At 38.2% G+C, this 13,202-nt stretch overlaps 1 protein-coding gene across 1 annotated transcript in view; it reads left to right on the top strand.

The window, feature by feature from the left end:
• Nucleotides 1-13,202, top strand: part of Bank1 (B cell scaffold protein with ankyrin repeats 1) — a 230,354-nt gene that overhangs the window by 5,636 nt on the left and 211,516 nt on the right. The window lies entirely within an intron of this gene.

Raw genomic sequence — 13,202 nt, 5'->3', positions numbered from 1 at the left:
TTAGTGGTCTATGTGTTTTATGTTTCATATCACCATTCATATTGAATGTGTAATGCCTGGTTTTTAAAACATAAAACAATACAAAATGGATAAAATTGGACAAAAGATGTGGAATTCAATTCTTACTATCCATTTTTGCCTTTCCTTTACCCAATAGAGAAATTATACCAGAATAAGGAAGAAATTTTTTATTCGGAACATGCTGTGATAAAAAGGATAATAAAAATGCCAGGGAAGTCATGAAAATAATTAAATGTTTAATATATTCACACAGACAGAGAAAAATCACAGGAAATTTTATAAAGTTTAATGAAAGAGAAAGATATTTAATAATTATAATACTCAGGCAAAGTTTATAATTTTAAAAAGTTAAGTAGTGATTCATGTTTGATCTGAGTATTTTATTTCCTTTTAAGAAATTAAGAAAACTAAATTTCCTGTCTCCCTAATTCTCAAATGGAGACTAACACAAATCCATGTGAGCTTCCTCTTGACTGCTTTAAGCCACATGGACCACATTTTCCATTTTTCCTGTTCGTTTCTTCATTTGTTTTTGGTTCTGCACATAAAATTTTAGAATTTCTATCTAAGTTTCATGCATCATTGTTTATATATAATATATATATATCCATATATATATATATACACATATGTATTTATCTCAAAGTTAGAAAAATAATCCAGCAATCTTTTTTTTATTTAGTCTTTTAATTTTTTTTGAGAATTTCACCTGAGTACTATATTTACCTAATATCTATCCTCACTCCTTTCTCCTATTCCTTCTGTGCCCCCACCACTCACTCTGAAATCTATGACCTCTTCTTTAACTATTATTGTTGGACACACATGTAGCTTAAGTTTTCCTGCCTGGCCCACAGTCAGGATATATCTCTTTCACCTGCCAGTCCCACAGCCTCTCAGACCCGACCAAGTAAACACAGAGACTTATGTTGCTTTCAAACTGTATGGCCTTGGCAGGCTTCTTGCTAACTGTTCCTATAGCTTAAATTAATCCATTTCCATTAATCTATACCTTGCCACATGGCTCGTGGCTTACCAGCATCTTCACATGCTGTTCCTCATCGTGGTGGCTGGCAGTGTCTCTCTGACTCAGCCTTCCACTTCCCAGCTTTTTTATTCTCCTTGCCCCGCCTATACTTCCTGCCTAGCCAACGGCCAATCAGTGTTTTATTGATTAATTAGCAACACATTTGCCATACATCCCACAGCACTTCCCCCCCCTTTTTTTTTTTTCAAAAAGGAAGGTTTTAACGTTAACAAAGTAAAATTACATATAATTTGGGAATTTGGGCGTAGCTTCTCTTACTACTTCCTGCTGGAAGGGGGCGCTGTATCTTATGGGGAAACAAAGAAAATTTTAGAATTATGGAATAGTCCATGAGGCTGTATCGTCTGAGCCAGATGCCTTCAAACCATTCTGGATGTTGGATCATCTGGGCCATGGTGTCATTGGAGACCTTCAGGGGGTCTTGGCTGGTCAAACCTGATGTATCTTAATCTTGAACAAATCCATAGCCTCTGGCTTTCTGTGGGAACAAAAGCAGAGACTCCTTTCCAAAGTAACATATCCTTATATCCAAATTTTGAAGTCAAGGTACCTTTAAAATATACATTTTGGCATAACTCAACAGCTTTTACAATCAAATGTTTTTCTGCAGTTAAAAATCCCAAAGACAGGCCGGGCGGTGGTGGCGCACGCCTTTAATCCCAGCACTCGGGAGGCAGAGCCAGGCGGATCTCTGTGAGTTCGAGGCCAGCCTGGACTACTAAGTGAGTTCCAGGAAAGGCGCAAAGCTACACAGAGAAACCCTGTCTCGAAAAACCAAAAAAAAAAAAAAAAAAAAAAAAAAAAAAAATCCCAAAGACAACACAATCCAGATTCTCTGTGTAATAGTCATCTTCACATGGCTTATTTTTTATATTAATTTTACTGTCTCTTTAAAGACTTTATTTTTTAAAACTATGTATTTTTTTCTATAACTGTATATATTCCTTTTTCTTTCTCTTTCAAGCCTACGTACATTTTTACACACATTGTAAACTATTACACCTGAATCTTATTGTGAATCTCTTGCTTTAAACTGCAGCAGCTGTGGCTGCTGGTTCCACCCACCTCAGCTTCCCAACATGGCTACGTTTACCACCAACTCTGGGAGCTATCGTGGGTCTATGCTTTTATCCAAGCAAAGTGTAGCCCAGAAACATCTTTTTTTGTTTTGTACTAGGAAAGGCTAAATCCACCATGCAGCTTAATGTGCCACTTGCAGAGGCCTCATTCCTGCCATACTGCAGATCGAGTGCGCATGCTAGGAACCCACCGGTAGCTCAAACCAGCAGCTGCTGCTCATTTGAGAGAGACAATTAGGAAGCTGTTTTTAGCTCTGTTTTAGAATCTTTTTTTCTCAGTTTTTAGGTGGAAACTCTTGCCACCACGTTGGACGCCATTTGTAGCTGGAGTTTTCCTGCCTGGCCCACAGTCAGGATATATCTCTTTCACCTGCCAGTCCCACAGCCTCTCAGACCCGACCAAGTAAACACAGAGACTTATGTTGCTTTCAAACTGTATGGCCTTGGCAGGCTTCTTGCTAACTGTTCCTATAGCTTAAATTAATCCATTTCCATTAATCTATACCTTGCCACATGGCTCGTGGCTTACCAGCATCTTCACATGCTGTTCCTCATCGTGGTGGCTGGCAGTGTCTCTCTGACTCAGCCTTCCACTTCCCAGCTTTATTCTCTTCCTTGCCCCGCCTATACTTCCTGCCTAGCCAACGGCCAATCAGTGTTTTATTGATTAATTAGCAACACATTTGCCATACATCCCACAGCACACACACTCACTCATACTGATATATATGTATATTCACACATAAATACAACCTGCTAAATCAACTTAATGTTATTCATAAGCACAAAACATTACTGTAGGCATACACTTGTATATATTACATATGTATTTTTGAATAAAATGTGTTTAGTGCTGACTGCTTTGGATGAGGTAACCTATAAGGGGACTTGTCCCTGCAGAAAAGTGAATCTCCTGATGTAAGCAGTCATCAATTGCTTATAATTCTTCATCCAGGCATAGGGCCTTGTGTCATGCAGCCTATCCACAATGACATATCAGATGGTGTTGTCACTGTGCTGGTCTTGTTTAGGCAACCATATTGTTTAGATTTTATGAGTGTTGTGTAGAATGAATCTTAGAAGGTCTTATTAATAAAATAAAACCCGGGGCCAGTTATTGGGGTGAAATGCTAGATGGTCAGAGAGACAGAACAAGCCACAACTAACCTCACCTGGCCAACTTCTCAGCTGGTCTTGTTTCCTCAGACTGGAGGCCTCTGAGTCCTCATCCAGAATGGGTCTCAGCTGAATTGCTGCTCAAAAGCCTGAATGCTTAACCAGGCCAAATGCTTAACCAGGCCAAAATGCTTCTAGTTTCTGGTCCTCGCACCTTATATACCTTTCTGCCTTCTACCACCACTCCCTGGGATTAAAGGCGTGTCATCATGCCTGGCTGTTTCCAATGTGGCCTTGAACTCACAGAGATCCAGAGGGATTTCTGTCTCTAGAATGCTAGGATTAAAGACGTGAGTGCCATCATTTTCTAGCCTCTGTATCTAGTGGCTGTCTGTTCTCTGACCCCAGATAAATTTATTAGGGTACACAATATTTTGGGGAATACAATACCACCAAGTGTTGTTTCCCTATCATTAGTAAAAAAATACTATCTCATATAAAAGTCTTAGTCTTCTGGCTCTTATCATCTTTCTAGCCCTTATCCCTGGTGTTTCCTGAGACTTAGGTCTATAGAGTCTCTTTGAAGATATATCACTTAGGGTTGGGCACCCCATGGTCAATTGTTCTCTGAATTTTGACTAGTTGTGGATTCCTGTAATGGTTTCTACCTATAACAAAAAGCTTCTTTGGTGAGGGGTGCGAGCTCCACTTATCTGTGGGTATAAGAATGCATATTTAAAATGCAGTTAGAAATTTTAGTGACTTAGGAAGATGGCAATAGTAGCTTTTTCTTTAGTTAGTATCCAGAACCTCACCAATCACAAGTAGTTGGGTAGGTCCTCCCATTTTAGTGGACCTTAAGTCCAACTAGATGGCTGTTGGTTGTCCATGAGACATGTGTACCACTTTTGCACCCATGGGACATCTTGCTGTACTATTCACTTGTGTGTTTGTAGACCTTTCAGCTGAATAGACCTATTGATTCTTTTTCTTCCCTCAGCACCTTACAAAGCACATTCAGATACTGTGAAGGGTATCCCTCAGGAAGGAGTCTTCTGCGTTTATTTCACCTCAATTCCTTCAAATCCTGTATCTCAAAAGTGCTGTGGGATGGTCTGTATGTCAAATGTGTTGCTCTTATAGGTCAATAAATAAAACACTGATTGGCCAGTAGCCAGACAGGAAGTATAGGTGGGACTAACAGAGAAGAGAATTGAGGGAACAGGAAGGCAAAGAGGGAGACACTGCCTGGAGCCACCACCAGGACAAGGAAGATGTAAGGTACCAGTAAGCCACGAGCCATGTGGCAAAGTATAGATTAATAGAAATGGGCTGAATATAAGAGTAAGAGCTAGACAATGATAGGCCTGAGCTAATGGCCAAGCAGTTTAAATAATATAAGTGTCTGTCTGTATGTTTATAAGTGGGTTGTCAGACTGCCAGGGCTTGGCAGGACCCGGAGAGAAAACTCTCTAGCTACAAATACTACTTACAATAATTCTCAACTGGTTAAAAGATTTCAATGGAGAGTCCTCCCACAGGGAATGTTGAATAGCCCAACTCTGTGCCAATATTTTGTACAACAGCCATTGGAAGTGATATGTAAAAAATTTCCTAAATCTATAATTTATCATTATATGGATGATATTTTACTAACTGACTCAAATGCAGATACTTTAGAAAGAATGTTTGAAGAAGTAAAGAAAATTTTGCCTTGCTGGGGATTACAAATTGCTCCTGAAAAGATACAAAGAGGAGATTCTATTAATTATTTAGGATATAAAACAGAGCTACAAAAAATTAGACCCCAAAAGGTGCAAATTAGGAGAGATCGACTACAGACACTTAATGACTTTCAAAGATTATTTGGAGACATTTTTCATCACGAACTATTGTTGGGGTAAAAAATGATGAACTGAATAATTTGTTCAAAACCTTAGAAGGTGACAGGGACTTAAATAGTCCAAGAGAATTATCACCTGGAGCTGAGAAAAAATTGGCCTTGGTAGAAAAGAAAGTACATGAAGGGCACGTGAATCATATTCATCCAAAGCTGGATTGCATTTTGGTTATTTTACCTTCTAGGCATTCTCCTACAGGAATATTAATGCAGAGGTAAGATATTATATTGGAATGGATATTTTTACCAAATAAACCAAATAAAAAATTAAAAACTTATGTGGAAAAAAATCTGACTTGATTTGGAAAGGAAAATTGAGACTTCATCAATTAGTAGGAATAGACCCAGCAGAAATTGTCATACCTTTAACTAAAGAGGACATTGAAAAATTATGGACAGAAAGTGAACCTTGGCAAAGAGCTTGCAGTAATTTTTTGGGAGAAATTAACAGCAAATATCCCAAAGCAATAGAATTGATCTTATAAAGAGAGCTGATTGGATCTTGCCTCGAATTGTACGGGAAAAACCCATATCTGGAGTTCCTACATTTTATACAGATGCCAACAAACAAGGAAAGGCAGGTTACAAATCAGAAAATTTAAGTAAAGTGGTTCAAAGTCCTTATAATACAGTTCAAAAATCGGGATTGTATGCTATTCTGTTGGTATTAATGGATTTTTCAGAACCTCTCAACATAGTAACTGACTCTCAGTATGCTGAAAGAGTGGTATTACATATTGAGACTGCAGAATTTATCCCTGATGCTTCAGAATTAACTTCACTATTTATTCAATTATAAGATACATCAGGTTTGACCAGCCAAGACCCCGTGAAAGGTCTCCTATGACACCAAGGCCCAGATGATCCAACATCCAGAACCATTTCAAGGCAACTGGCTCAGACGATACACCCTCATGGACTACTCCAATATCCTAAAATTTTCTTTGTGTCTCCATAAGATACAGCGCCCCCCTCCAGCAGAAAGTAGCAAGAGAAGCTATGCTCAAATTCCCAAATATACCAAGCTGGCTTTAGAGATGTATAAAAGTTAAAACCTTCCTTTAAAAAAAAAAAAGAAAGAAAGAAAAAGAAAAGGGGAAGTGCTGTGGGATGGTCTGTATGTCAAATGTGTTGCTGTGATAGGTCAATAAATAAAACACTGATTGGCTAGTAGCCAGGCAGGAAGTATAGGTGGGACTAACAGAGAGGAGAATAGAGAGAACAGGAAGGCGGAGAGAGAACTGCCAGCCGCTGCCATGACAAGTGAGACGTAAGGTACCGGTAAGCCACGAGCCATGTGGCAAGGTATAGATTTATAGAAATGAGTTAGTTTAAGATATAAGAACAGTTAGCAAGAAGCCTGCCCCAGCCATACAGTTTGTAAGCAATATAAGTCTCTGTGTTTTCTTGGTTGGGTCTGAGCAGCTGGCTGTGGGACTGGCAGGTGAGAGAGATTTGTCCTGACTGTGGGCCAGGCAGGAAAACGCTAGCTACACAAAAATGTACTGTCTTCAAGAATGGGATCTTCCTCCATCTCTTTCTACAGAGAATAAATGTTCCCATTTATAAATTTTCACATCTTTAGTTAGGTTTATTCCTAGATACCTTTGGAGGCTATTGTTAATGGGAATGTGCCTGTGTTCTCTTTATCAGTGTGTTTGTTGTGGGTATTTAGAAAAGCTACTGACTTTTGTAAGTTGATTTTTATATCTTACCATTTGCCAAAAACATAATAGAAATATTACAGAGAACTCAAGATCAAATGAAAATGGAATTGAAAAGCTCAAAAACATAATTATTAAACACAGAGGGAAAGCCTTATAAGTAGAATGGACCAAGTAGAAATAGAATATCAGGAATTAGAAATGAAGTAGATAAATTGGATAAATGGGTGGTGAGGCTCATGACTTGTCTGATGGGAGCAGTATTATAATGGTATGTCTAGATATTAGTATCTGGATTTATCTATGTGATTATTTGATTTAAGATCTGAAATATGAAAGAGAGTCATTATACTTCTTGTGGTCCTTCCCTCTTGTCCTGGCTGGTTTTGTCAACTTGACACAAGATAGAATCATTTGAGAAGAGAGACTCTCAACTGAGAAAATGAGTGTCTAAGACTTTCCTGTGGGCAAGTCTGTAGGGCATTTTCTTAATTAGTGCTTGATGGGGGTGGTGTCATCCCCAGGCAGGTAGTGTTGGGGTGTATATGAAAATGGGCCAAGTAAGCCATGAGAAGCAATTCAGTAAGTAGCTTTCTCCTGTGGCTTCTGCTCTGGTTCCTGCCTCCAAGTCCCTTCCTCAAGATCCTGTTTGTACTTCCTTTGAGGGTGGACTGTGATATGAAACTGAAAGCAAAATAACCTTTTCCTCCCCAAGTTGATTTTGTCATGATGTTTTATTACAGCAATAGAAACCCTAAGACACCTCCCCTCCAGGAAAGACTTGATCAAGCTCCTGTGCAGCCTCCTTCTGCTCACCCCTGGACTTTTACCCTTTCACACTAGCCTTCCAAGTCCTGTTACTTCAATGTGCTTAATTTCTTCAGTCTACAACTGGACGTCATTGTTTCCCATCTTGTAATCTGAAGGTTTCTCTGGTCCTGCCAACCACCACCCTCCCCTGCCCCCAGTCCCACAGCCCTTTATAAAATAATCACTCAGAAACGTAATGTTATTTTTAACTGCTCAGTCATTAGCTCAGGTTTATTATGGACTAGCTCTTACTCTTAAATTAACCCATAATTTTTATCTCTATTTAGCCATGTGGCTTGATAACTTTTCTCAGTTCCACCTTGTCATCTTGGTTCCTCTGTGTCTGGCTGGCGACTCCTGACTCGGCATTTCCTCTTCCCAGAATTCTCTTTGTCTGCTTGCCCCACCTATACTTCATGCCTGGCTACTAGCCAATCAGCATTTTATTAAACCAGTGTACAAAAGTATTGTCTCACAGCACCTTCTGCCATTGAAAGTCACTGTTTCTAATTCCACTTATCACGTGCTACCCCATTGTTCATCTTTAGTAATTCCCTTTGGATACTTTATAAAACCTCCATCCTTGATTTCATTAGAGCCTGGTTTTCTCTTTTCATTTCTCCATGAACTTAACATTAACTTAGTCTTTTTTTTCTGTAGTACTAAATGTGGATTGCTGGCATCACTCTCTGAGAATTGCTTCTGTTTGTTTTAATATTTTGCCACTGTAATCAATGTAACAGGAAACATAACCTCTAGAAAGACCCAGAGGCCTAATTTCAATGCTTGCTAAAGAAATGATTTAGGCCTTTTTTTTTTTTTTTTTTTTTTTTTTTTTTTTTTTTTTTTTTTTTTTGCAAGGAATTGAATTTACACCAGAGATCACTTTAAACTGTTTCTGGCTTGTACTTTGGGATTATACGTTAGCCGGAACTTGCCCATGTCCTCAACTTTCACTGAGGCTCATCTCCAGGGAATCTGAAGACACAGTAGGCAGTCTGAGGAAAAAAAATGTTTGCAAGCTTGAGTCCCAGATATATAGGACAACACTTTTGCTCATGTGCCAAGTTTCTCTGTACCACTGTCAGCCAGAGTGGTGTGCGTTCACAGGTGTGCACTGGACAGCAGGCAGTTGTGATGATTTTTTATGTGGGCTGCTGAGAAAATTTTTCTTCACTTTTAGTTCATTCATGTGTGAAGTTATTGTTATAATTGATGTTATTATTAACACCTTAGGTTTAATGTTAAAGAATTGGTTGTCCTACATCTTCACTTTGTTATATTTCTATAAATTCATTGTTTGAAATTCTTCATAAAGCCAAGAAATAATTCCTTTTCATTCAGGAATGGATTAGGACTTTGAACAATTAGACATTCAGCTAATCAATATCTCCACACACATTGCATGACAGGGCTTTTATGAGCCTTGATTCTAAACAACAAAACCTGCCTTTCTCTTTGTTTCCTCTTTCCATGATTCATTTTCCCTTGTCACAATCTATTTATGAAACAGAGCATCTCAAATGGCTTAGTGGAGTGATAGTACAAAATTTATAGACATTCTAATTTAAAGGAAAAGAAACTTTTAAAGCTATTTAAAAACACTATAAATAAAAGTTCTTTTTTAAAAATACTGAAAGGAAAAAAATGTTATGCCTAAGCTGATAAGAGAAAGTGATTCCATAGCAACCTGAGATTTAGCAACTTTTTTTCAGAATAAACCATCCATGGTTCTTTGAAGATTTTTGTAATATATAAAGCGACATTTTATCTTCTCACCCTTCATGAGTTATCAAAAATAATAAGTAGCCTCATTTCATTGCAGGCAAGTTGTGATCTAATCAGGTTTCAGGTTTCGTTGGTATGCATGATACTCCACATCAACAAGCTGAGTTCAGAAGCAGGTCAAAAATACTTAATTTTTTAACAGGGAAGCTTCAAGTACAAGAACACTTATTGATTTATTTGTATATAATATCAGGTTAGAATGACTTGTAGTATGGCACATTAATTATGTTGTAACACTAACATTCACAAATTGTTATCTTGGGAGTGTCTTTGGGAAACTCTCTTGGGTAGGTTGTCCACTGACTGCCCTAAACCTGTGCACTGGCTGTTGCCCAGGTGAATTTGAGAAACGATTGTGGCATCAAAACTCCCTTGCCAAGGAAAATTTATTCTTGGCTTCACGCACATTTTATTTCCCCTAACGTCATCTCCTCTAACTTAGTGAATAATGAAAGAATTGGTGAAATCAGAGGGAAAAAACCTGCAATAACTTCATTATTATTTGTGAATTCAATAACAACAGAAATGTTCATTAAACACATTCCATTAAAGCTTTTGTTAAATCTCCAGGCAATTAGGATGAGCAGAAACTAACAAATTTAAAGACATCAAGGAGGCAAAAGAGAGAAGTGTTTTTCAACAACTTAAGACACTATGCTTAGATCATTCCTGGCCAATTCTACTTAAGTATAATTGTTTATCGGATTGGAAGGGAACTTTGTAGTAAGTAATTTTTAGTTACAACACTTTAGTGAGGCCTGCTTGTCAGATATATTAAAAATTATCCAAGAGCCAGGAAGATGGCACAGTAGTTAAGGACAATGACCAGGGAGCATAGAAACCTGACTTCAGTCTCCACAACACACAGAGATGTGGCGGAGAGAACAAACTCCACAACTTGTCCTCTGACCCCCAAATGTATCTCCTGATACAAGTGCCCATCACACACACACAAAAAAAAAAAAAAAAAGAAAGAAAAAAAACTAAATAAACAAATAAATAAATACCAAATGCAAAAATCCTAGAAGGGGTTATTTGTCCTTATTTATTTCAATAATTTACTGTTTGGAATATGAAGAATGAACAAAGCCCCTGAGGTGTGTAGTTTTGTGTAAGGTTTACATGTGGATGCTTTTGTATAAAAGAGGCTAGAGTGTTAGTCTGACGTGGGGGTAGTGGAAGTATTCTGAAGCACTTTCTATTTCTTTGGTAGAATTTCAATTTTACTGTGGATTCCTGAACTCAAAGTCCTTTCAATAGTGAATAAAATATAACCAGATGGGGTTTTTTGACAATTACTCCAGCACTGTGCTACACAGATAATCATTACATTGCCTGAGGAGAATGAGATAGTATATCAGCATGGGAGGCATGGTGAGGGCCTCAGTGAAGGACTTGACAAGATGGATTATGAATGGCATATTAAGAAATTGTTCAGAGGACAAAATAGAATCCTGTTTCAGATTGAAGCTTTACATTTGGTTTAAGTCATTATCTCTATACTGAAGAATCCCAAATGTGCTATTCCGGGCTGGTCATTTGTTGTACTATTTTGTTCTAAACATGCCTTTCTAAAGGATGCTGAGACCCTCAAAAAGCTCATTTTAATGAATATATTGTTTGAGGTGCTGGTGAGATGACTCCGTGGGCAATGGCACCTACTGCCTAACCTGATGACTTAAATTCCATCCTGGGACACACATGATGTGAGGAAAGAACCAATTCACTCAGGCTGTGCTCTGACCTCCATGCAAGTGCCCATGTGCCTGCATACGGTAGTGTGGGTGGGCACATGCACAAATAAGTAAATAAATAAACTACAAAATTAAAAATATATCGTTTTTTCATGTCACAAAGTACTGAGTTTTATTATGGCATTTTCTCATACGTGTGTGTGTGTGTGTGTGTGTGTGTGTGTGTGTGCATGTGTATGTATGTGTGTGTGTGTGTGATAGCTTCTTCTTATTCATCCTTAGTCCTCCATTGACTTTTATAAATCAACCACATTAAATTTTTTATTATTCACTTTAGGAAAAATAACCAGACATATACATTTTTAAAAGTATTAATTCACAGAAAAATTTAAAACATTTTAACAGAGATTACAAAGACATATTTTTAAAGGTAAAACTTGGTGAGAAAAGTGACATTTTCTTTCATTTTTTCAAAGATCTTTAATGTTCAGTTTAATGGAAGTCAGTTAGCCTCTTGTATTTGCTTCTGCGATATGTGGTAAATGGATAAAATCCTTTCTCACCCCCATTTGCAGTTAGTGAGAGAGAAGAGTCTTCAGTGCTACACCCAGACTCCACAGCAGCAGTTTCTAAAAGCTCGGAATTTGATGAGCACACCGTCTTTTATTCTGGGCTGATCTTACACTTACACCCATGATTGCCTCCATAGCATCATACAGTGGCCACTTAGAAAATACTGCTGTAACATATCCCACCAATCTTCTAAACACTGACATGCTTTATCATAGCGCCCCAAATCACATAAATGAATCTCTCTATTACTCCAATCAGAAAAGCTTTGGAAGCTTTCCAGTTCATGGTAGGCATATGTTTCTCCCAAAATTCTATCTTTTCATGTAAAAAATGCAAGATTTCTCAGTAGCAAATGAATATTATTAGTTTTCCTTAAAATGACAGCTGCACTTCAAGCTTTCTCAAGAAAATGTCTGAGAGGACTCATTCACATGACCATGGATGTATCTGTTCATGGTTCTTTCAAATGCACCTTGAAACCAGACTGGTGATTTGTTTAGCTGCCACCCACTGAACTTTCCATATGGGCTTCCTTGGACAGCTATTGACCTTCAACATACAACATTGTGCATGCTGATACACACAGAATGTGAAAAGGTCACACAAGACTTCCTTTTAATCAAATTGGAGTAATTAGATCCAACAGAACCTGGCTGATATGAAGCAACTATTTTTGAATACTGGACATCAGGCAGCTCAGGGATATCATCCTTGAGAGGGAGAGAGTGGTTGGGTTCCTCCTGGAGTTGCTACCTGTAGGCAAAAGCTTCCCAGGTCTGACACAGTAGGAGAGAGTCCAGGTGGACCAGTGGCTTCCCGGAGTTTAGGAGACAGCAAGCATGGCTCAGCAGGGCTAAGGTCAGGGGATTGGAGTTTGGAAGCTGATGTGGGAAAAAGTCTGTAGAGAGAGCTGTGCAGGGCCCTTGATTAGGATTCTGTCCATAACATCCATAGGTGTGAAGAATCTTCTCAAATCCAATGAAATGCCCTGAGGACCCAAGGATCACAGGAATTCACTCATGAGAATAGTTTGTTTCCCTTCCAGCAAAGGTGCTAAGAACTTCATTACCCCCCAAAGCATCAGGTATCTGGGTACTGGAGGCAAAATTATCCCTGCCTAACAGAGTATACTGGCCCTTCCACACAAATTTAATAGAAAGTTTAAAAAGACTCAAGCTGTTTTGATGTAATAAAACTTTATCTCCAAGCAAAACTAAAAATAGCTATAGAAGTAAAACACTTAGAATTCACATCTGGTAGCAGATTAAAAACGACCCAGCATGCAAAACAGGAAATTTTCCTCATAAACAGGAGAAACATCCATTGTAAAGGACTTGATTCCAGCATATGTAGATATCCAGCAAATACAGTAAGAAATCAAATGATATAACAAAAGTGTTAGGCAAGAAATTTAAATAGATGAGTCACCAAACAAAACATCCAGAATGCGAGTAAGCAAGGAAAGTGTTATCAATGTGATGACTCATTTGGAGAATAAAAATTATGTGG

Source organism: Peromyscus eremicus, chromosome 6, assembly GCF_949786415.1.
Source record: "Peromyscus eremicus chromosome 6, PerEre_H2_v1, whole genome shotgun sequence".
Taxonomy (NCBI): Eukaryota; Metazoa; Chordata; class Mammalia; order Rodentia; family Cricetidae; genus Peromyscus; species Peromyscus eremicus.
The sequence above is the reverse complement of the archived record's forward strand: the minus strand, read 5'-3'. Positions and strand labels throughout refer to the sequence as shown.